A 26,493-nucleotide genomic window follows, 5' to 3' on the forward strand; every position below is an offset into this window, starting at 1 on the left:
ATGATTTTTCTGCACTGCATGTCAGGATGCAGACTGAATGGGCCATCTAAGATAAAAATCTGAGGCTCCTCTTTTGACTCAGTCTTTGATCCCCACCTTTTTTACAATTCTTATTGGAGAGCTTTGAAGTGGCAGACCAGCTTCTATTGAATTGATAATTTCCTCCCTTGATAATTGAAGAAGCCTAAATCTTAAACAAACGCTGATTCCATGCTCAGATTAAAACCTGAGTCTTTAGTCTGAATGCAGATTTCAATTGATGAGCATCTCCATAGGATATTTCCTCTCCTGGAATTATACCCTGCTGAATTGGGGTTTGGAATTTGACCATTTGTCTTTGCATCTGTATTCTTTAGACTTCAATGGATTATACGTGATTTATTGTTCCTTACCAACTGTGACTTCTCTTTACTTGAGAGAAGATATATAATAAACTTCCATGCCCGCAGATTTTGGGACAGCATGGGCTAACCACTAGTCTAGTTGTTCTCATTTTCTTTCTCCTGCTTTAACCATCCTATGCCACCACGCCGCTCAGGACCCCCAAAAATCATATAGAGGCATAGCTCCCTATACTAAGATGATCAAGAAAAAAAGAAAAGAAGTTATATGTTCTAAAATGTTTATAGCAACTTTTTGTGATAGCAAAGAACTGAAAAATGAATCAATTGGAGAATGGCTAAACAAGTTGTGGTATCTGACTGTAGTGGAATACTATTGGACCATGACAAACAAGATGATCACAAAAAAAAACAAACTTGGAAAGACTTATATGAAGTGATGTAAAGTTAAGTGAAGAGAACCAGGAGAACATAGTACACAGTAACATCAACAATGTATGATGGTCAACTATGAATGACTTAATTATTATCAACAAGGCTGGATAACTCCCAGGTACTCAAGACAAAAAATACTATCCACCATCATAGAAGGATCAGATGCCTTTCTTCACTTTATTTCCTTCATGAATTTTTCTCTAGTATAAGCAATATGTGCTTTATTTTACAATATGATGAACATGTAAAATATATATTTTATGATAATATGTGTACAAATTATATCATATTACCTGCCTTTCAGGAGAGGAGGGAAGGGTCAGGGGAGGGGAAATAATGAGATGTAGATTTTTGGACATAACTAACGTGAGAATTTGTTTGGGATAAGCATATTTTCTATAATTTTTCACATATTTATAACAAATCATATATCACTTTTTACATTACATATAATATTTTATATATACATTTGTAAAATGAAAATAAATGGTAACTGACAAAAATGCAAACTAGAAGAAAAAATAAAAGACTACCTTAATGATTAGCCTTTCCAGTGTTGATGTAAGGTAACTTGAGCCTATAGAGTGACTGAACTTTGCTAGAAAGCTTTCAGAACTCTGTGGGCTTGAGCCTATTTTCATAATTAAGCCTTGAAGAATTTCAATTCAATTAAATTCAACAAAGAATTTATTAAATGTTTGCTGTGTACCAACTACTATCTTAGGTGCTGGTGATAGAAAGGCAAAAAGAAAATAGTATCTGCCTTCAAAGAGCTTGTGTTCTATTGGTAGAAACAATTCATAAGCTGATGAGTTAAAAAAAATACAAAGATCACACAAAATACAGAGAATCTACCAGTTGGGCCTCCATCCATAGAAAAAGTAATGATTTTCCAAGCCTCAGTAAATACACAGCCTTACTTTTACTTCTACCCATAAAGATTTTCTTCTGCAAAACTGAGAAGGAGAAGTGAAAGTGCATTGCTTATGCCTCCTCAGAGGTAATAGAGAACCATTCTGACTTTGTGATGAGGACTGTAAAAAACAAAACAAAACAAACAAATCAATGCACCATAACCTGTTTGCCAGGATGGCAAATTTCAAACAATGGTAAATGTACAACCATGACTTCTCTGGGCAAGCTTAGTTTTAAGTGGAGAGGCCCCTTAAGGGCCTTTTGAGTATGCTCAGTTTGCCTCTCATGGAGCCCACTATGCTCTTTTTTAGTTTGAGCTTTCTGTATTTTAAAATTGTCAAGTCTGTGCCTATGACTCTTTTTAGCTGAGTTCTATTCTGCTGCCCTTGTTCTGCTTTTCTCTTTTTAACAACTCTTATCTGCTGCACCCAGCACAGTTATCAGGAGAGAGGGAAAAGGCTCTGTCTTCTGCTCCCTCTCTTTTACTTTGACTCAGAGAAATGAGACTGGGGTTGTTTATCTTCTGTGTTGTTTATCCTGTTTCAGGTGCCTGAGATGATCCCCCTCCCCCCCCAAAACACCAGGAGTTTAAGCCATGATGGGTGACTTTGGAGCTAGGATTGCAAGTAGGATGGTGCAGTCAGCCAGCCTGGCATGGAAGCCCTGAAAAACAAGAGGATCAGGGAATGGAGCCTAAGTCAGTTTTCGAACAGGGAACTGGGACTGTGCTTTATGGGAACCAAGCTAAATTATGAGCTTAATCTCCTTCATTTCCCTAGAAATTAAGGAGGTATGGTGGGGGAGAGGGATTATTCCCCCATGTATTGGGGGAAGTAAATTGTATATTTCTGCTTATTCTTCTAACATAATTATTTCTTTGTGAAAACTAAAAAAGAAATAAATTTTAATAAGAAACAAACAGCATATACCTAGTGAGACACATATGATTGTTATCTGTGAGAAATTTGAGAAAATCATCAAAATAATTACTGCTAAATGCACATTAAAACAACTCTGGGGTACTACGTCACATCTGCCAGATTGGCTATTATGACAAAGGGAAAATGATAAATATCAGAAGGGATGTAGAAATATTAGGACACTACCAATTAATGTCAGTAGAGTTGTGAATTGACAGAAACATTCTGGAGAGAAATTTGGAACTATGCTCACAAGTATATAAAACTGTGCATATTCTTTGACCCAGCAATACCACTACTAGGTCTGTATCCTAAGAAGATCAAAGAATGAAGAAAGGGACCTATATGTATAAAAGATATTTATAGCAGCAGTTTTTGTTAGTAAAGAATTGGAAATTGAAGGGATTCCCACTGATTGGGGGATGACAGAAAAAGTTGTGATAGATAATTGTGATTGAATACTAGTGTGCTATAAGATATGACAAGCAAGATGCTTTCAGAAAGACCTGGAAAAATTTACATGAATTGATGCAAAGCAAAATAAGCAGAACCAGGAGATCATTGCACTCAGTAACTACAATATTGTATGATGGTCACAAATATCAAGGTATTTAAGGGGAAAATATGTGAAGGACAGAGGTCTTGCTTTACCAGATCTCAAATAAAGTAATCAAACAAATGATTACTACAAAAAAGAAATCATCAAAACAATCTGTATTCATCAAGAAATATAGTAGCAGACCAATGGAATATATTAGGTAATCAATACCCAGCAGTAACTCACCATAGTAACCTAGTGTTCAAAAAACCCAATGATCTAAGTTTTAGTTAGAACTATCTGACAAGAACTGCTAGAAAAAATGGAAAAGAGTATGGCAGGAACTAGGGATAGATTAACATCTCACACCATATACGAAGATTAAATCAAAATGGAAACATGATCTTGAAATACATGGTGATACTATAAACAAATTAAGGGAAGACAGAATAGTTTAACTATCGAAGAAGGGAAGAATTTATGACCAACAAGACATAAAGAACATTACAAGAAGTAAAATAAATACTTTTGATTACATTAATTTTTTTTGTACAAACAAAACCAATGCAACCAAGACTAGAGGAGAAGCAAATAAAGTGGAAACAATTTTTTATAGCAAATACCTCTGATGAAGGTTTCATTTCTCAAATATATAGAGAACTGCGACAAATTTATGAGATTACAAGTCACTCTCCAATTGATAAATGGTCAAAGGATATGAATAGGCAGTTCTCAGATGAAGAAATCTTCTATAGTCATAGGAAAATAAATGTTCCAAATCACTATTGATTAGAGAAATACAAATTAAAAAAACTCTGAGGTACTACTTCACACCTATCAGATTGGCTAATATAACAAAAAATGGAAAATGAGAAATGCTGGAGAGGATGTGGGAAAACTGGGATGCTAATATATTGTTTGTTTGTTTTTTAAACCCTTACCTTCTGCCTTAGAACTACGGATTGGTTCTAAAGCAGAAGAGCAGTAAAGGCTAGGCAATAGGGATCAAGTGACTTGCCCAGGGTCACACTACTGGAAAGTGTCTGAGGCCAGATTTGAACCTAGGACCACCCCTCTCTAAGCCTGGCTCTCAATCCACTGAGCTACCCAGCTGCCCCAATACTAATACATTGTTGTCAAAGCTCTGAACTAATAAACCATTCTGGAGAGCAATTTGGAATGACTCCCAAAGGGCCATCAAACTGAACATATCATTTGACCCAGAAATACCACTACTAGGTCTGTGTCCCAAATAGATCATAGATAAGGGAAAAGGACTTACTTAGACAAAAATATTTATAGAAAGACTCTTTTGTGGTGGCAAAAAACTGGAAATGGAGGGGATGTCCACCAACTGGGAAATGGCTGAACAAGTTGTAGCATAGGGCTGTAATGGAATACCATTGTACCATAAGAAATGACCAATGGAATGATTTTAGAAAACCTTGGAAGGATTTGTATAAATTAAAGCAAAGTGAAGTGAACAGAACCAGAAGAACATTGTGTATAAACAGTAACAGAAATATATCAATTGTGAAGGACTAAACTGTATTAACTGCAATGCAAGGATCCAAGACAACCCCAGGGGAAACATGATGAAAAACGCTATAGAAGGAGTTGTCAGAATATGAATACAGATTGAACCAGGTAATTTCTTGCTTTATTTCCTTCATGAAATTTTTCTTGCATGTATGATATATAACTTCTTTCACAACATGTAGAATGTGGAAATTTTTATTGCATGGCAATAATGGAATAACATATACCAGATTGTTTATCATCTGAGGAGAGGTGAGGGGAGGGAGAAGACGGAAAGAATTTGGATAGCAAAAGACCAGAAAACAATCAATTTAAAGTTGTTCCTATGTGTATTGGAAAAAAAAGGAACAAAAAATGAAAAAAAATTGTAGAATGATCAGCCATGAATGGCTTAGCTATTCTCACCAAAACAATGATCTTAGGCAATTCCAAAGGATTTATATAAAAAATGCTATCCACTTCCAGAGAAAGAACTGGTGGAGTTTGAAATCATATTGAAACTTACTTTTTAAAATTTCCTTCATTGGAAAGAGATTAGTACAAAAATATTTATAACCGCACTCTTTGTGGTGGCAAAAAATTGGGAAATGAAAGAATGTCCTTCAATTGGGGAATGTCTGAACAAATTGTGTTATCTGATGGAATACTATTGTGCTCAAAGGAATAAAGAACTGGAGGAATTCCATGTAAACTGGAATGACTTCCAGGAATTGATGCAGAGTGAAAGGAATAGATCCAGGAGAACATTATACACAGAGACTAATACACTGTGGAACAAATAGAACATAACGGACTTCTCTACTAGCAGCAATGCAAGAATCCAGAGCAAGGCTGAGGGACTTATGAGAAAGAAAACTAGCCACATTCAGAGGAAGAACTGTGGGAGGAGAAACACAGAAGAAAAACAACTGTTTGAATACATGGGTCGATGGGGATATGATTGGAGATGTAGGCACTAAACCAGTGATTTCCAAAGTGGGCGCCACCACCCCCTGGTGGGTGCTGCAGCAATCCGGGGTAGGGGGTGGTGATTGCCACAGGTGCATTTACCTTTTCTATTAATTGCTATTAAAATTTTTAAATAATTAATTTCCAGGGTGCTAAGTAATATTTTTTCTGGAAAGGGGGCGGTAGGCCAAAAAAGTTTGGGAACCACTGCACTAAATGATAACTCTAGTCCAACTATCAATAATGTGGAATTAGGTCTTAATCAATGATACATGTAAAACCCAATGGAATTGTGTGTCAGCTAAGGGGGGTTAGGGGAGTTTGGGGGAGAGGGAAAGAATATGAAACATGTAACTATGGGAAAATATTCAAAATTAAAATAAAAAAATAAAATTTCCTTTACTATTCTTGTTTTGGGTGATGGTCTGCTTATTTTTTTTTTTTACAATGTGGCTTATATGGAAATGTTTTACATGACACAAAAGTATAATCTAAAACAAACTCCTTGCCTTCTCAATGAAGAAAGAAAGTAGAAAAGGTTTTTTTAATTTACATATAATTAAAAAATAAAACAAAAAAGAAATAAAAAATAATTATTATACTGACATGCATTAAAAGCTGAAAAGAACTACAGGGATGATCTTGACTAATCTCTATATTTTACATATGAAATGAAAAGAACCAGAGAAATTGAGTGACTTGCCTAAGGCCACCAGATAAGAAACTAATAGAGTATGGACTCGAACCCAGGTGAAATGAGTCCAAAAATAGTGTTCTTTCCATTATACTATACTTCTGCAACAAATACATCTTCAGTCCCCTTTCTTCTCTAGTGAAATGAATTTTTCCAACATGGTAGATCCTAAGACTGGGAGATCCTAAAAACTTAATTGCTAATTGGGTCAGTACCTATATCTTCGTGAATCCAACACTGGAAAGCAGGCAGTGATATTTTAAAGAAATTACTCATTAGATATATTCTTGTGGGATCATTAGCCTTAGAGTTGAAATGGCCCTTGGCAATTAACTAGTCTGACCAGCTCATTATATAAATGAGGAAATCAATGGTCAAAGAAGAGAGATGGTTTGCTTACTCGTGGGCAGACACATTATAAGTGGCATCATTGTCTTCACTACTTTTTGCCCCATTATTTAAAAGTCTTGAGCAATGTATTTCCAGCCAGACAGTAATTTAATGAATGTGATTCTTTAAAAAAAAAATTACTTGTCCAAAGAATTCACTTTTCACCTTCATCATTAAGCTCAAGGAACAAAAATATAATTAGTTCCACTGAATTCATATCATAATCATCTGGAGAGCTACCTGAGCTGCTCCAAAGAAGCCCAAAGCAGTACTTCACGCTCCATAAGGTGTTTTGACAGAAACATCTGGCAGCTTACAGCTAGTTCATGCTTTGCAAAAGGAGAGTTATTTGTACAAGTGCAACAGAAAAGCAAAGCAAGCTGAAACATTTCAGGTCTCACATTAGCCTAGGATTGATCTGAGGCTGGGCACAGTCAATGTTGGCCCAATGGGGAGAAGTGCCCAAATTCCTTCCTTTCTAGAAGCTTTCCAGAACCTCCCTTCTCCCACTAGAAAAATGCAAGACATTCACTACACTCCTTTATCTTTCATGAGATTCTAGAGTGTTAATTTTTTTTTAGTGCTTTTCCTCTGTTAGTTATTCCTATGCATCCAATATATAGCTTGCTTTTTATATGTTATCTCTCTCGTTAGATTTTAAGCTCCTTTGAGGCAGGGACTGTCTTGAATATCCTGAGTTCTCTGGAAGCTGATAATCCCACTCTGGTTTTTCCCTTTCTTTTGCTATTTAGTTTCAAATACTTTCCCATCTTATTTATCATACTTGGTACATATCATACTTTTTCATTCTGTAGTGTGGTCATAGGGTCGTACACAAACCTTATTTGTCTATTATTCTAAACCCAAATAATATGTCATTTCAGAGTTGAATTTAGTACCTCATTACACCTTGGGGGGAAAAGTACTTTGCAAAATGTACTATAAAATCAGCTGGTTTGATAGTATAGTGGTTTTCATGTTTCTTTCCAATTCACAAATGGATCTTTTTTCTTGCCAGGCTGAAAGAAAGGCAAAATGATAAGTTAAGCTTTAGTGAAGGGAAGGGGAAAGGGATAAGGGTTTAGTAAGGGCTTACTAAGGGCAGCTATGTGGCACAGTGTAGAGTACTGAGTCTAGAATCAGGAAGATTCATCTTCCTGAGTTCAGATCTGACCTCAAACACCTTCTGGCTCTGTAACTCTGGGTACATCATTTAACCCTGTTTGCCTCAGTTTCCTCATCTCTCAAATGAGCTAGAGAAGGAAATAGAAAACCACTTTAGTATTTCTTTGTTAAGAAATCTCCAAATGGTATCAGGAAGAGTTGGGCATGACTGAAATATCTGAACAACCACAAGGGCCTACTACATGCCATGACCTTGTTCTGTGTTATTTATCAAAAGAATTCAGAAACAAATAGGATGTTTGCATTTGAGCTAATTTTTATGATATTATGAAGAGAGTGCTAGATTTCCCAGGATCATAGATTTAAAGATGGAAGGGAATTTTGAAATTATCTAGTCCAACCTCTTAATTTTATAGTAAAAGAAACTCAACCCCAGAGGAAATAAGTGACTGTCTTATGGCCATACAGGATAGTATGAGGCAAAATATGATACGTGAGGTGATATATGAACCTGAGACTTCCTGATCGAAAGTCCAGTCCCCTATCTACCATAATATCTTGTTCTCCTTCCCTCCCCGCTGTCTGTCTGTCTCTCTGTTTATCTCTCTGTTTCTTTCTCTGTTTCTCTCTCTCTCTGTTTCTCTCTCTCTTTCTGTCTCTGTCTTTCTCTTTCTCTGTCTTTCTCTCTCTGTCTCTGTCTCTCTCTGTCTCTCTCTCTGTCTCTCTCTGTCTCTGTCTCTCTCTCTCTCTCTCTCTCTCTCTCTCTCTCTCTCTCTCTCTCTCTCTCTCTCTCTCTCTCTTCCTCTGTTGGATTTTGGATAGGTTGCCCCATTTTTCTTGACCTCAGTTAAATTCCCTTTGAATGGGAGAGGGTAAACAAAACATCCTTTATGCTTTCTTCTCATTCTAATTCCATAAATAAATGAATAGAAATTTTGAAAACCATAGATCCTCAATGTTTTTCTTCAACTGAAACTAGGATAAACTCATACTAGAAAGCAAACCCAGATTAAATAGGCCCTTTAAACTGTTCCCTATTTTTGACAAGGTACTTATTCTGGTGGAATAATTTTCAAGTACCTACTTGGGAGTAAGAAAGCAACTTAAAATCAATGTGATGTATGATGCTGCTTTCAAGACTCAACTTGCCTAGTGAGAGATGCACAATGAAGGAAGGGATCCAACATAAAAAATGAAAAAACAAAACCTTAAAAATCTTCAGTACAAAGGAACATGCACACAAAGCTGCAACTGCCCTTATTCAAGCCGTTATTGCTCTTCCGTAAGCAATTATAGTAGACTCCTAATTGACCTGTGGGCCACAAGTCTCTCCCCACTCCAATTCATCCTTCACACAGTTGCCTAAGTGCTAGGCTTCAATCCCAAGTCTGACTATGCCAGTCCTATTCTCAAAAATGTCCCCATGGCTCCTTTTGCCTCAAATCAAATACAAAATCTATTGTTTGAAGTTAGAGCTCTTCACAATCTTATTTTGGCCTGTCTAACCAGGTTTATTTTACATTTCTCCTTTTCACAATACTCTCTCCCAGCTTACATGACTTCTTTGCTGTTTCTCATATAAGCCTTTGCACAGGATGCCGCTCCACCACCACCCTATCCTAGATCGTACTCCTTCTTGTTGTTCAATAGTTTTCAGTCATATCCAACTTTTTGTGACTCCAGCTAGGGCTTTCTTGGCAAAGATAATGGAGTAGTTTTCCATTTCCTTCTCCAGCTCACTTTCCAGATTAGAGAACTGAGGCAAACAGGGTGAAGTGACTTGCCCAGGGTCACACTGCTAGTAAGTATCTGTGGCTGGGTTTGAAATCAGGAATATGAGTGTTCCTGACTCCAGGTCTGGTGTTCTATCTGTTGTGATAGCCTCACTTCTGACTGTTCAACTCTCTAGGTTCCTTCAAAGCTCAGTTCAATTCTCCAATTTCTAGTGCTTTTCCTAAAAAAAATTACTAACTGTTTATTTTTATGTATCTTGTTTCTACTTCTATATGTATATGTTATTTCTGCTGATAGAATGTGATCTTTCTGAGGACTGGGACTATTTTATTTTGTCTTTGTCTTTAGAATAGCACTCAAAAGATAAAAGGTACATAAAAATGTTCATTGATTGATTCAAATATGTTCAGCAGCTACCATCCACAGCAATAATACCTGTTCATTAAGAAGTATGTAAATAGAGGGAATTAGGTGGTTTAGTTGGTAGAGAACCAGGTCTGGAAACTGAAGATTCTGAGTTCAAATTTGGGCTCAGACACATCCTGTTTGTGTGCTCCAGGGCAAGTCATTTAACCCCAATTGCCTAGCTCTTATAGTTCTTCTGCATTGGGAATGCTACTCATATCAATTCTAAGACAGAAGATAAGGATTAAAAAAAAAGAGAGAAATATGTAAATAGCATAATAGGAGGTAAGATAACTGTTCTTAACAATTGCTGAGTTTCATAATTTTAGAAGCCCAAGGATCAAATATTTTTGAGCTCCTTGTTCAAGAAATCTTTGTTTTTCAGGGAACCTGAACATCTTCCTACAAGGAACTACCCTTGTCATTTTCCTGGAGAAAAAGACGAATGGCGGCTATAGAGGCTTTGAGACTTTGGGGTGGAGGAAGCCTCTGGGGGCTCCAGCTCATTTGTAGCCATCAGACTAGTTGTTAGAAAATAGGCATGAAACATAATATGGGAGGCTTTTCTTGTTTGTGTAGATATAGAGCTGGTTCTCTAAGTCAAATTAATTTATTTCTGACAAAAAACAGTACAATTTTATCTGGTAAATCTGATGTGGACCTTAGAGGTAGCCATTTAATTCCACAGGACCAGAAGCTTTCTTTTGCTTCTGACAAGTCCTGAGATAAGGATGAAAAAGCATTTAGAAACCCATCAGAGAGTAACAGAAAACTAACCTCCTGGCCTAATGTAGTGTATTTATTTTATTTCATTAATGACTTTGCCAGGAAAGGGAACTTCCTGGGTAACGGGAAAATAACAGAAAATCTAGAAGACAAAGAAGGGAAAAGACACTTAGCAACATGTGTGGGGAATACTCAATTAATATGGATTAATCTTATTTAAAAAGCAAATGCTAAAAAAGCACATATAGTACTTTTACAACCTTTGGTATTATGAAGGATAGGAAGTACTGCCTGCATTCTAAGGGTTCTAGAGGACCAACTCATTGGCATCCAAATGATAGTGTCCCCCTGAACACACCAGGAAAGCAGAATTAACTCACAGTACAGTTAGGAGAGGTTTGATGTACTCATCCCTCTCAGAAGAGTTATTCTTGAATGTGTCACAGATTTTGAACAAGAAAAGAAACTCAACTGAGGGCACCCCTTGAGAAAATAGAGGTGGAAAACTAACAAAGATAACAAAATGTGGGGTAAATTTGGAGGGGCTGGGTAAAACTGATATTTTAATATCTGTTGGTAGAATTGTGAATGGATCTAATCCTTTTAGAAAACAATTAGGAATGATGCTAAAAAAGGTACTAAATGTCTCATATTCTTTGACCCATAGATTCTTCTACTAGGCATACACTATAAAGAAGCTGAAGACAGAAAGAAAGATTTCCTATAAACCAAAATATTCGTAATAGTACATTTTTTGATATCAAAGAACTGGGAAAAAATCCAACTGCCCATTAATTGAAGAATATCTAACCAAACAAGTACATGAATATAATGGATTGTTTCTGTGTTGTAAGAAATGATAAATATGAAGAAATCAGAGAAACAAAGGAAGATATATGAATTGACATGTAAAGAAGCTACTGAATGAGGAAAAATATGTAAATGTATATATTCATATGGACATACGTACATAAATATGTGTGATGATTACAACAAAGTAAACAGAAAGAGCAATCAAATATAACTGAATGATGTATAATTATAATCACCAAGGTAGACTCCAAAGCAAAGGTGAGAAAATACACCTCCATCCTGTCATTAGATAGGAGAAAATATAGGTATTGCATTTTGCACAAGCTGTGGGACTTGTTTGATGGATTGGTTGGTTTTGCTAAAAAACTTAGTTGGTTTTTTCCCCCTATTTTATATTCCTCTTAGGAAGGAAATTTGAAGGGTAATGGAGGAGGGGAGTGATATATTCAGAAATGAATGTCATGGTAAAAACATAACTAGACCTATTCCTCCAAGGAAAGCAAAGAAAGAAGAAAAGGTTCCTTATGTAAGAAATATTAATAGCTACTCTTTTGTGTAGTTGTAAAAAACTGTCAGCTTAGGAGTTGACCATCAATTGAGGACTAGCTGAAAAAATTATAGTATATGAATCTAATGAATACTATTTGAGAAATTACAAAAGGAAGTTTTCAGAAAAACCTAGGAATATATGGAATGATACAGTGTAATGAGAGTAGAATAAGAATTTATATCATGATAATATTGTAGACAAACAAATTTGAAATTTGAAATTCAGAGATCATAGTAGTCTATGCATTCAATTTCCAGGTGTCCTTAAAAGTCCCTTTCACTTTTTACCTTTCTTTTTTTGTGTTGTCTTCTCTCATTAGATTTCAAGCTCCTTGAGGACAAGGACTATGTTATTTTTCATATTTGCATCCCTACCTCTCAGCACAGTACCTGGCACACACTAGGCACTTACTATTATGTTTATTGACCTTTATTAGGGACTAAATGCTAATTTAAGGCAATAGCTGAAGTAGTCAAACCTTCAAGAAAAGAATTAGTTATAACAACAGGCTAGTGATTTTTGCTCCAGAAAAGTCAACTAGTACAAAGAGGAAGAAGTCAAAGACAAGTTAGGAATTCTAGTGTCCAGGGTCAACCAGCTAGACAAATTGACAGAAGCCCAAGAAAGTCAGCTAGGGAAGCACATTTCTCATCCAGGAAGACTGGGTGAGACCAAAACTTCAAATGAGTCCTTTGTTATTAAGCAGGAAGATGAAATAAATTACAAGATTTTTATGGGATGAAATGAAGTTTGGAGAAGGCCCAGGGCTCTTGCTTTGGTTCTGTCAGTCTTTCAACAGATTAGAAAATCTGTTCTACATCCTAACTCCTGTGAATGAATCCTTGCTCGCTTCTTCCAGACTTCTGTAACTGATGTCTTGCCTTTTGACTAAGATGATGATTCTACAGTCCACTAGGCTGCTGGGATATTCCCACAATTCTTATCTCCAATGCTGGAACCCTTCTGATGCTGGCAGACTGTCTAGCCATATTGATGCCTACTGCCTGGTAACATGTCATCAGTCCAGATTCTCCTCCATGGGATCTTCCCAGACTTCCCTGGTGGATATGTCTAGTTCCTGAGTCCTAGCTGTCTTTTGACTGAAGTTCAATTCAATTCATCTTGCTTTAACTCAATTCAATAAAATTTAATGAATCTACTTAGTTCAAAGCACTGTGATAAGCCTGTAAAGGAGATATTAGTATAAAGGAGACACTGATAGGTCTCAAAGAACTTTCATTTTAGGGGCAGCTAGATGAATCAGTGGATAGAGAGCTAGACCTGGAGACAGGAGGTCCTGAGTTCAAATCTCATCTCAGATACTCCCTAGTTATGTGACCCTGGGCAAGTTACTTTCCTCCACCTGCCTAGACTTTACTGTTGATCTGACTTAGGATGGACCCTTAGTATTGATTCTAAAACAAAAGGTAATGGATTAAAAAAAAAGAACTTCCATTCTAGTAGAAGAGACAAGACATGGGGACAGTTGGGCTATAGTGGCAAGAATATTAGATTTAGAGTGTGATTTAGGAGCTTAATCCTCCTCTTGAATGGTTTTGTGAACTTGTACAAGTCCTTTCCTTTTTCATGGACTCATTTTTTCATCTGTAAAGAAGGTTGTTTCTTTGGTGATATCAGAAGTGCCTTGTATTTAAAAATTAATAATGCAAATTAGAGCTAGATACAGAGATTTACAAAACACTCTATTTGACTTAACTAACATTTTTAAAGCACCTAGTAGGTACAAGGCATTATTTTAAGCCCTTGAGTTAGAGAGACAAAGAGTAATCAGTGACCTCACATGGCTCATATTCTACTAGGGGTAGTGGTATAATAAACATGCCTACAAGTGAGCAAATGGAAGGTAATGGGGAATGGAAAGAGAAAGAGAAAGAGGACAGAACCAGAAAAAGATACGCACAGTAGATAGGGAAGTGGACTTGGAGTCAAGAAAACTTTAGTTCAAGTCCTATGTTATTACGCTTACTCCCTGAGCAGCCCAGAGTCAAGTCAGTCACTTCTGGGCCTACGTTTCCTCATTGCTACAATGAGGAGGTTTAGACCAAATTAGTTGTGCTAAACTCAAATAGAAAGTACTATAATTTGACTTTAAAAATTAACATTATCTATGTCATATTGTATTTTTATTTTTTTAACATTTCACAATTATATTTTAATTGGGGTGGGTCACACTCTAGAACTTTTGCAGGCTCCTTCCCACCTGAGAGTTTGAAATCTCATGAATGGATGACCTCTCTTGGCCCTCCTGGCTCTAAATCTGTGACCCTATGAAACCTTGAACTCCTCCTACTGTACCATAGTATTGGCATAAATGCAGATTTCATATACATGCCTGAATTCTTCTGGTAAACACCTTAAAACAAGGCCATCTTTGCTTTTTAAAATTTTAGTTTGAAAAAGTTCAGTCATTTCTAGTTTCATCCAACTTTTCATGGCCTCATTTGGGGTTTTCTTGGAGAAATTATTGGAGTGGTTTGCCATTTCCTTCTCTAGCTCATTTGACAGGCAAGGAAACAGAGGTAAATAGGGTTAAGTGACTTGCCCAGTATAATACAACTAGTAAATGTCTGGGGCCTGATTTGAACTTAGGAAGATGAGTCTTCATGACTTCAGACCTAGATCTATCTACTATGCCACCAAAATTCTCTTTTGTTCTATTGGTTCATTCAACAAATATTTATTCAGCATCTAGACTGTGCAGTGCACCATGTTAAGCAATGAAAGACATAAGAAGGCAAAGTCCCTGTCATCAGAGAGCTTAGTATCTGGTGGAGGAATGATTCATGAACAGTAACAGCTCGCCTCCACACTTAATGTAAAACAATCACAAATCTGCACCTAGGAGGAACTTAGAGATCACTGAATCTACCACCCCCATTTTACAAAAGAGGAACTAAGGTTCAGAGTAATTAACTGATTTGCCTGATGCCACATGACTCACAAATAATTGAAATAGAATTTAAACCAACTCAGGGGCCTCTGATTCCAAATCCAGAACTCTCCATCATGATTAGATGGGGCAGTGGATAGAGCACTCATTCTGGGGTAGGGAAAACTCATCTTGAGTCAACTCTGGCCTCAGACACTGAGTAGCTGTGTGACCCTGGGAAAGTCACTTTGCCATATTTGCCTCAGTTTGCCCATCTCTAAAATAAACTGGAGAAGGAAATGGCAAACCACTTTAGTATCTTTGCCATGAAAATCCCAATGGGAGTCACTAAGAATCAGACACGACTAAAACCACTGAACAACAAAAAGCACTTTTTTTAAAGCTTAACTTATCACTCCACCACCTTTCCACTGTCAAGAACTAAAGGACCATTTGCATGTCTGAGGAACATGAAAACCATGACATCCAAGAAACTACAAAGTCCTTTCTTCTTCACAACCTTGTCAGGGATCTGCAGAACAAATATGACCAGGTGCTGTAGTCAACACCGTAACACCTTAGTAAAGGGCAGAGTTTTCAACAGAAAGGAGTCCTCTGTCCATTATCCATCACAAGACCTCTCAAATATATGATTTTTCTTGGACTATCCCTTCATTTTGTACATTACTTTTAGTCCATTTTGAAGGTTTTTTTTTAATTGCATTTATCTGCATAGTGATTGTTATTAAGAAAAAGGCAGCAACAATCTCTACTCACCTTTCAGAGTCAAAGAAATGAGCAGTTTAGAATGGGAAGAAAGTCAGAGTCTAGCACATTTTCATTTTGGATCATCCTGATTATTCCTTCCCATTCTTTGAAAGAAGGGATAGCTAATGACTCTGCTAGCCTGCAGGGAGTTACTTCCTCCTGTCTGTGACCTGCAGCTTCAGGAACAACATCTCCCTGTTGCAGAATGCTTATAAAATCCATCCTCCATCAGGCTTTAAGATGAAAATGGATGGCTATGTTTACTGAGTATGTGGCAGGTGGCTCTGCCCATGAATGAATTTCCTCTATAATATTTTTATATAAAGCGCTGGTACTTCATACCAAGAATTTGATTCCAGGGGCATAAATGAGTATTGTAGTTCCTTTCATTCTATATTATGACTAGTTAGAAGAATAGGCCTGCCAACATACAATTTGCTATAGCTTTTCAGCAAATTTATCTGAATTCACTGATTTTGAGCAAGGATTGCCTGTGAAAGGCAAAATTCTCAGGCCAGCAAGCACATCATTATTATGATGATCTCACCTTTCTACTTGATATAAAATAAATCATTATTTTCATATATCAGTGACACTTCCTTTTAACAGAGCAAACCTACTTGGCCTGAACATGTCTCTTTTTCTTCCTTATTCTCTCTATTTCAAGTGTCATCATTCGAGTCAATCCAAAACACAACTGGGTGTTAAAGTGACACATGTTTAAATTGTCATCGGACTTGTCCCAGTGCCATTGACTGGATTTCCAGTCAGAGATGCCTGAAGAGCCAGGATCTATTTAAATGTTAACAGTCAATTTGAGTTTGCACAGGGCCTGCGTAATAGCCCAAGAATGAATGCAAAACCTCCTCTGCAACATTCATAACAGTATCTGCTTCATTAACCTTGGGAAAAGGGCATTTGAATGCCAAAGAGAAATGGCAGATAATCCACTGAATTCCTGATCTATGTGGCTGTCACTGGGGAATTTGTGAAAATAAACATAAGCTTCTGGGACACCTCATTTTCACACTGATTTGACAAGAGAGGCCAAACTATAACCAGCTGAGAAGGCAGATCCAACAGGGCCATATGGCAAGACAAATATGGTATCCGAGTCAAAAATACAGAAGTCTGGCCCAAGGAAGGAAAAAAAATATATACTTGGCTACCAGACAGGAGATAAACAAGGGAAGGTAAAGATTGTGGCTTACAGCCAAAACGATCCCAAAATATCCACATATCAGTCACATGTTACTACATCTCTGGCTCCAAAAGATAAACAGTGACATCAGCACATCTCCCCTGTTATTGTCATACTTACCCCCTTCCCTATTAATGCTATCCACTCTTGCTCAGTCATTTCAGTTGCATCTGACTCTTTGTGACTCCATTTGAGGTTCTTGGCAAAAACACTGGGGTGGTTTGCCATATCCTTCTCCAGTTCATTTTACAAATGAGGAAACTGAGGCAAACAGGGTTAAGTGACTCGTACAGGGTCACCTAAGTAAGTGTCTGAGGCTGTCTTTGAACTTAGGTCTTTCTGACACCATGTCCAGCCTAGGCACTCTATCCACTACACACGCTTCCCAGCTACTTCCCTCTAAGGGTCTACATGTCCAAGATGTACTTTACATTGGACTCAGTTCCAGTCATAAAAGAATGTATTACCTAAATAAATTACCTTGAGTAGTTGCTGGAGGTTAAAGGCAGCAACAGAACATGGTTATTGGCTCATTTTTTCATTTCTATTTTCAGTGTTTTTAATGAGCCAGGCTTTTTCCTCAGAGCCTAACTGACTCATTGGTAATAAAGCTAATAAGGTATTTAGGGAGACACCTTAATTCTCTTAGGCTGCTAGAAGGCAATTTATTGCATCTTATTGGTTGTAGATAATTTAGACAACTAATATGCCCCCCTAAATGCAAAAATACTTGGGCATGGGGAGGAAAGGAATTGCATAGAATCTAGAACATGCATCTACCCCTGCCTATGGTGAATCAAGAGAGCATCATTAGCTAAATAAATGTCTTATAAATGTCTGTCACTTGTAAACTTAAGCAGGGAGACAAGAATGTTTTTAGATAGAGAGAGAGCATTTATTAAGTTCTTGCTGCATGCTAGAGAGAATGCCATCAATTTGAATGGGAAAGAAATGACATCTTTATTTTAATGGCTAGCATTACAATGTGTATGCACACACTAGTCTGACTGAAATCCAGCATTTCCTTGAATTATTTAAAAGCATTTTTTTTCTGAGACGATCTCCATAGCCTACCTCAGACTACTGAAGGGGTCCATGAAACAAAAAAGGCAAGAACCCATGATCTAGAGGTATTAGCAAACCAATGGCTAGAGATGCTGTTGGTGCTGGTGTGGATATAGAGTTGTAGACTGTATCCAGTTGGGTGAGACAGCTCCTTATAGATACTGTTATCTTTCTCTTCATTCTCTTCATTTCTCCACATTCCCCATTTACTGCTCCAAGGGTAAAGTGCTAATGATTGGATTCCCCACACCAGTATCTCAAACAGGATGTTTTTCTTACTCCCTGAAGTCAGACAGGTCTCTGTCTGTCTTGCTGTCATTGTAACAATCTCTCCTAACAAACACCAAATGTTCTGTTCCACCTTACCCCGTTTCAAGTTCTTGGGCAGGACCCACATTATTTCTCCCCTACATGCATAAAGCCATTTTTTAGTTCAGAGTCTTGATTATGCTATCATTTGGGAAGGATGGAGGAATAGAAATGAACGTATTAAAAGAATGAACAGAATCACTCTTGTTTCTGGTCCACAGACAACTTCTAGGATGAAAGCTTCCTGCAGGGCAATTGAGCTCTCCAACTGTCTTTTATGGGCAGCTAGATGGCAAAGCCTTCAACATAATCCTCTAGGAAACCTTATTTTCACATTGGTTTGAAAGGAGAGACCAAACTATGATGAGCTGAGAAGGCAAATCTAATAGGGCCATATGCTAGACAAATATAGTACCCGAGTCAAAAATACAGAAGTTTGACCCAAGATGGAGGAAAAAAATCATATTTGGCTCCTGGATAGATGATAAAGAAGAGAAGGTAAAAATTGTGGCTTTATAGCCAAAATGATGCCCAAATATCTGCATATTAGTGACATGCTTAGTCTTCTGATTTCCAGTTTCAAGAGAAAAAACACTCAGTTCTCAATTCTTTTCTGTGAAAGGTTCCTGAAAGGAAAAAAAATACTACAAGAAGAAGCCAACATCTCTACTGGAACTGGCCCTTCAGTCATGCCCCTATCTTCCCAATTTTTACACTAGAGACTTCAACAAATATTCCTTTGGATGAGGGTAGGATTATCACTCTTGTGTGAGCTATTTCACTCCCAATTGGTGAGTTAATTCACTCTGTATATTGTCTGGTCTATTGTCATATGTATACCTTCTCTGATTTCTGTTTGCTACTGACTTACAAAAAAGGGTTTATCTGCTACTTGCTACGTGAAATCTTTGTGAATTTGGCATTTGGTAGGAAGGGAATCAAATGTTTGGTTATATAGCTTAAACTATTCCTTCTTGAATAAAGGGCAAATCAATCAGGACAACACCTAGAACCTAAAAATTGTTTTCCCCAGATTAACCATATCCAGGGGAGTGAATATATAGAATTCTAGTCTAGTATTCTGTCTCTGAGGAGAACAGAATAAATTGCTTCTGGTTCCAATCTTTTAGCTCCTTATCTGTCAACAATCAAAGTTAATTTGGAGAATTGTGGGCAGAAGAGATTCTAGGTTGACTCATAAAGAGAGATCCTTGTGGATATAACTTACACAGGCAAAACCCCTACCCCACCACCACACACATACCCTACATTAGCCACCCAATACAATACCTAGGACATAATAAAAGAGTAATAAGTATCTTCTCTTCTGGCCTCCCTAGGTTGGGTTTGGGAAACCCAAAATAGGATAGTTAAAAACCATCTTCCCCTCTCAAATCTTTTCTTCCCATTCTTCTTCCTTATCTATAGCACTACCCCACTCCATCTCTGCATTCTCAATGACTTCTTACAAAACTGACATTATACTTGATCCCAAAGGAAATTCTGATTTGTATTTTGGGTCCTTGCCTCCTTCTAAAGAATTTTTCAAGCTTTCATATGAAAGACAATGATATTTCTATTACTCCACCTTTCCTAATCACCATATTCATTAGGTCTTTACTAGTGATATACAATGATTCTTAAATTTCTGTTTAATTTAGGCAACCTCAAAACTAACCATGGCATAGAGAAATTAGGAAAAAGGAATCTATGTATTTGTGGCCTCTTCATTATGCTGTTTGATTTCCTTTCAATATTAAAACCACATGACCAGCTTACATACTTTAAAAAAGTATTTTACAAATTATTTGGAAAATATTTCCTTTCACTAGTTTTGGTCTAAAACAGTAATTCCCAAAGTGGGCGCCACTGCCCCCTGGTGGGTGCTGCAGTGATCCAGGGAGAGTGGTGATGGCCACAGGTGCATTTGGGGGAGGTGAGTAACTGTAAGGGGGGTAGTGATAGTATGTGACAGGGGGCGCTAAGTAATATTTTTTCTGGAAAGGGGATGGTAGGCCAAAAAAGTTTGGGAATCACTGGTCTAAAAGAACAAAGAATAATCATTTATAATAAGAATCAACTAACTTTACATATTGAAAATTGAAAATAAGTCTAGCAATGCATGTTTAGCAAGAGGTTATATAATGTAAATATATTTGATGGCATATTGAATTTATGAAAAAATTATTTAATAATTCATTACAATAACCAAGGCAGTATAAAGGGATATCAGTCAAGGGAAGTCCTGATCAATTTGATGAGTTATCCAGTCAACCTAATGAAATTATAGCTTGTGACCTTGATCTGGAAGCATGTAAAAGGCATCTCACATGGTGATAGGCATGGACATTGGTGCCTTGCTAAGAGGTGTAGTACAGAGAGAGGGGGTTGTGACAGTTTTTTCAAGCTTTGGTTGAGTTCTGAAATCAGTTAGGAATTTAAAATCTTGAAGGAGAGTGTCAGTTGGTTTGGGGATCTCATGGAGAGAGAGTCAGACCAGCTGAGCTGCTTCTTGGCCTATCTGGAGAATTGAAAATTGAGTCTAGCTTTGGAACATTTATTTAAGAATTGTTAGTTTAGATAAACCCTTTGTATCTCCATACCCTACCTCATTTCCTACCTTCCTTCCCTTACCTTAAGTGTCTGTGGAGTGAATAAGGAGAGTAAATCAGAGAGAGTAGTTCAAATCTGTGAGGGGTTTAACTATAATTTGGCAGTATTTTATCTAGAGAAGTTAGTTAGTCATCATTTATTCCCTTTATATTTCAAGAGCACCTTGAGAGCTGAGTTAAGGTAGGACCTTGTTCAAACTCCATCTCTGCCTCCCTTCCCCCACCTGAGGTTTCTTTAAACAACTGTTAGGGCTTCCTCAATCCACTTTTCCTGACAAATCAACCTTATAAGACAATAAACCCTTTTGTGTTTCAACAGACCTGTTAGTTACTTTGTCAGTTAATTAGTAAGAGATGGAAGAAGAGAGAAAGAACCAACATAATCTGGGCTTGAAGGGAAGCCGGGGTATCCATCTTGAAGGAAGGTGTAACTTCAAAACAAGTCCCTTCCTGTGAAATTAACTAAAGCCTGTAGTTAATTTCAATTCAGTCTGTTTCCCTCATTTGTCTTTAGTCTAAGTCCTAGTCTATAAGCCCTGCTGTCTTTGCCTGTTTAGATTAATTCATCCTCTCCCTGAAGATTTTTGTTCCCTTCAGTGCTATACTCCCTGACTTCAGCCCCATATTATATCCTGAATCTCCCTATTCCAGCCTACCTGTAACCCATATTACTTTCCTAGTAAGTCCCTGACAACCTCCCTTCAAAATCTCCTTTACCACACACCTTTCCTCAAATTATCCCCATTACAGAGGATACCAGAAATTCATTTGATTGGTACCAATGATCAGACTACCTCTATGTGGTTGCTGACTAAGAGTCAGGATTACTTGACTCTTTTCAAAGAATTGTCTGTACTCCATGGCCATTAAAGATACTTGTCTCTTCCAAGATTTCTTTTTATATCTAGTCCTTCCCTTTTAAGATTTTATCTTCTCATCTTTTTCCTCTCTCTCTCCTTCTCTCTCTCTCTCTCTCTCTCTCTCTCTCTCTCTCTCTCTCTCTCACACACACACACACACACACACACACACACACATTCACATATATATATATATATACACACACATTTGGGACTTCTAAAATATAATTCATCAGAGGAAACCTGTGTGTGTGTGTGTGTGTGTGTGTGTGTGTGTGTGTAGGAGGAAAGCAGAACACTCTACAGTGTTCACTATTCAGCTAGAAGCAAATAGTCTATTTAGATACTGAATGGATTTCTTTATCTGCTTATAGATCCCTGTGAATTCTTTGTACCTTTTCCATTTCTGTGGGGTAACATAAAAATATGTTTTATATCTGATAAGTGTTTAACATCTGGACCATTATATAGGAACTGAGGACTCTATTATCCACATTTGAGAAATCCTAGACATGAGCTACAAATACTCTGATTATATGAATAGATTTTCCTGAAATAACTCCGGTGAAGGCAACAAACACAGAGAGAAAATAAACCTCTGTGTTTAGATCCTAAGACTGGGTACATTCCTTGATAGTCCATAGATTTGGGGGCATCCTGGGTTATGGAATATAATGGTATATTGCTCCTTAGTGAAAAGTTTACATGGTGAGGCATAGTATAAAAGCTTGGGGGTCAGATGATCCAGGTATGAAAAATATCTCTTTTTTGATTACCACAATTTCTGTAACCTTGGGCAATCAATCAACAAGTATTATTCAGCACTTATTATATGTCAGGCATTGTACTAGACAATGAGATTACAGGCTGCAGTACATCTTTACTGGAAATAGTGGGAGACACAAAGAAATTCATGGAAATTATTTAAAATGTTAGTGATGGAAAGCACTGCAGTACTCTTCTAATTCAACCCATTTTTGATCAGGAAGGGAAGCCATAACAAGTGGTCAGTCAGTATCCACCTGAAGACCTGCACTTATGAAATAGTAGTAAATATTAGAAAGTTTTTCCTTATATGTAACCTTCTGCTGATTGTTAATCTGACCTCTGGAACAAGGTAAGAGAAGTCTATCCCTCTTCTACGTGATAATTCTTCAAATACTTGTAGACAGTTTTGACTTTCCTAGTGTATTCCAGATTAGCTCTCCCCAATTCATGTAACCTCTGCTCATATAGCATGATTTTAAGTCTCTGCATCATTCTGGTTAGCCTTCTTTGGTGTATTATAGATCATTAATGTACTTCCTCTAATGGGTTGAACAAAATGGATTAATACAATATTAAATGCTCACTATATGTAAAGGACTTTGTTAACCACTAAAGACTCAAATAGAAATGTAAGGGAGCAGGAGGTCCTGGGTTCAAATCTGGCCTCAGATACTTCCTAGCTGTGTGACCCTGGGCAAGTCACTTAACCCCCATTGCCTAGCCCTTACCACTCTTCTGCCTTGGAACCAATAGATAATATTGATTCTAAGGTGAAAGGTAAGGGTTAAAAAAAAAAGAAAAGAAATATAAGGGAACAGCTAGGTAGCTCAGTGGATTGAGAGCCAGGCCCAGAGATGGAAGGTCCTGGGTTCAAATTTGGCCTCATACATTTCCTAGCTATGTGACCTTGGGGAAGTCATTTAATCCTCATTGCCTGGCCTTTATCACTCTTCTGCCTTAGAACCAATACACAGTATTGATTTTAAGATAGAAGGTAAGGGTTATTAAAAAGAAGAAGAAGAAAAAAAAGCCAGGTAGTCCTTGCTCTAAAGGAACTTACATTCTAATGGAAGATACAGCATATATGGAAGATTTCAACATGCAGGCCAGTTGGGAAAAAAACCTGAACAAAACAGTCCAGATACAGCTCAATTGCAGTTGAGCAAAATGAATCTATAACCTTCTGTGTTTTGAATTCTAGACTGCAACTAATGTTGCCTAAAATCATAGTTTTGAGGGGGAGGCTGCTGAATCAGACTTTTAACTCATATTGGTCTTGTAATTCCTTGAGACTTTCTAAGTTTTTACAAGAATGATAATCTAGCTAGGGCTTTCCTACCACGTAATTATTTATTTTTTTAAGTGTAGGATTTTATAATTATCCTAGCTAAACTTCATCCTACCAAATTTGGCTCCCCTTTTTTAGCCTCCTGAGATCATTTTGAATCTTGGTTGTGTCATCCAAAGTCTTTTCTAGCTTCAAGGCATCTGGAAACCAAGATCCAAACCATCTCCCTCCCTCGTTTCCCTCTCCCCACTTGGAGACTGTGGGCCATTTATTATCATAATGCCAATATTCTTAATGATACTCTTGACTATGAATCATGGATACCATGATTTCTGATGAATTAAAATGACAAATAGCTGAAGGCAAAGAGAAGATGCATGATGGTTGGGAACATGTTGTAGCATTATAACAACAATGACCTTACTGACGGAAGTGGAACAGAATATGATAAAAAACACTTTAATTTAGAACTGCATTGAATCATTGAAATCATCAAGTCCACCCCCAGCCTCCATTTTATAGATGAGAAAACTGAGATTCAGAGAGGATGAAGAAATTGTCCGAGATCCCATAGGTAGTGAGCATTTAAATTTAGCTCCTCTTACATCAAATCCAGTATTATTTCTATTGAACCTTGTTATTGAGGTATGCATTACTGGGGGATTGTGGGGAGAGGTAGTGTGGTTATATGTTGTGAACAAGGCACAGCAGGCAGACAGTCTGAGTGCTCCTTTAGATAAGAGGAATGTCTCCAGAATCTTAGAGAGATCTTATATGGAGAATTAATAGAAATACATGAATCTGTCTAAAGGACAGAACAAAACTCAGTGAGTAGAAGTGGCAAAGAGGCAAACTGAGATTTTGCATAACATTTAGAGCTGTTTCAAAGTGGAATGTGCTGCCTCTGATAATAAGTGGGTTTTTGCCACTATATGTATTCAAGTAAAGGCTATTTTTGTTATTGTTCAATTATTTCAATTATGTCTGACTCTTTATGACCCCATCTGTGGTTTTCTTGGTAAAGATTTTTGAGCAGTTTGCCATTTCCTGTTCCAGTTCATTTTGAAAATGAGGAAACTGAGGCAAATGGGGTTAAGTGATGTGCTCAGGGTCACATAGCTAGTGTCTGAAATCAGATTTAAATCAGAAATATCCTTTCCTAGACTTCAGGCCCAGAGTTCTGTCCACTAGTAAAGGCTAGATGGTCTCTTATCAAGTGTGTTAGAATGGGGAATATTATCTAGGGTCAGGTTGGATTAGCTGGTTTCTAGATTCCTTTCCAGCTCTTAAGATTCTATGATATGCACAAGAACATAGTATGGAGGGGTTGCCATCTGCATAGGTGAAGGGGCTAACCCTCACAACTGAAATCATTGCTCTACCCGAGAGTACCATGACAATCCTGCTAAATGTTTCCTAAATAGATCTTTGGCTTCAAGGAATTAAGTTATTCAAGTGTATCCAAACATTTATTTCAGTTGGAAATATTTGCTTTAATCACTATGGTGGTGGAGAGAAGTCAGCTTCAGGGCCCAACAGCACAAATGTTTTTGCAAATGTTTGTACAATCTGGCTGCTTGCTGCTCCCAGGGCATTTCATGCAAGTTTTAAATGGTCCAGCCAAGGGCATTTGTGCTTCCTCCTGACTAAAAAATTTTATTTGCTTCAAATGAATCAAGTTATTGCTTATCTTTGCAAAAACTTCTTTAGATACAAAGTATAGAGTAGTGAATGGATAAAGGAATTGATTTGGGGGCAGGTAGATCTGGGTAAGAACCCTTTCTCTGACACTTATTAGTAAATTGCCTAGAAAAAGACAAAAGTTTCTCTTCCGTAAAATAGGGATAATAATGCCAATCCCGAGTTGTCATGAGGCTCAAATGAGAACACACACACACACACACACATATACATATATCATGCTTTGCCAACCTCAAAGTGGTAGCATATCAGTTACTATTATTATGATAATGATGATAAATATGACATAATCCATCCCAACTAGATTCTGAATTAAATATGACATGAGTGGCTTGTCATCTTACTTCTCCACTTATTCTTCAAAAGCTTAAATGAGTGAACTTTCTCAGCAAATGAAAGAATATAAATAAATAAACCCCACTGCCATAAGCTACATGTGACATGAATTCAATTTCCTGAAACAGTAAGTAAGAGATTTTTATTCTCACTTTGATTTCTTTTTTTTTAATGTCATTCAACAGCATTTCCTGATAGAACAAAAGTAATTCAGGGTATATATTGCCATTTCAAATGAAGGATCATTCTTAAAGTTCAAAAAATTGTATTCAAATTTAAAAGAACATTCCTAATGCTGAGTTGTTCTTGTTGTTTTTGTTGGTCCATCTACGAAGAAGACCACCACAATGATTTGTACACGAATTAGATTCAAGTGAGGCAAAATCATCAACTCACTCTTTCTTCCAGTCATGGAAGGCCAGTGGCAAGACAAGAGTCAGGATAACTGGTGACAGTCCAGAATGCAGTGGATGACCTTGGCATCTTCAATATTTTACTAGGCTCTAAGAGCTCCACAATGCTTTTTTTAGCTACTTTTGTGGACGCTAAAACAAATTTTTCTTGTCTGCCCATTCTACCAGGAGAAGTCTTCACATGCTTGGGGTTGACATCTTCCTAGATT

Source organism: Gracilinanus agilis, chromosome 1 (assembly GCF_016433145.1).
Source record: "Gracilinanus agilis isolate LMUSP501 chromosome 1, AgileGrace, whole genome shotgun sequence".
Lineage (NCBI taxonomy): Eukaryota > Metazoa > Chordata > Mammalia > Didelphimorphia > Didelphidae > Gracilinanus > Gracilinanus agilis.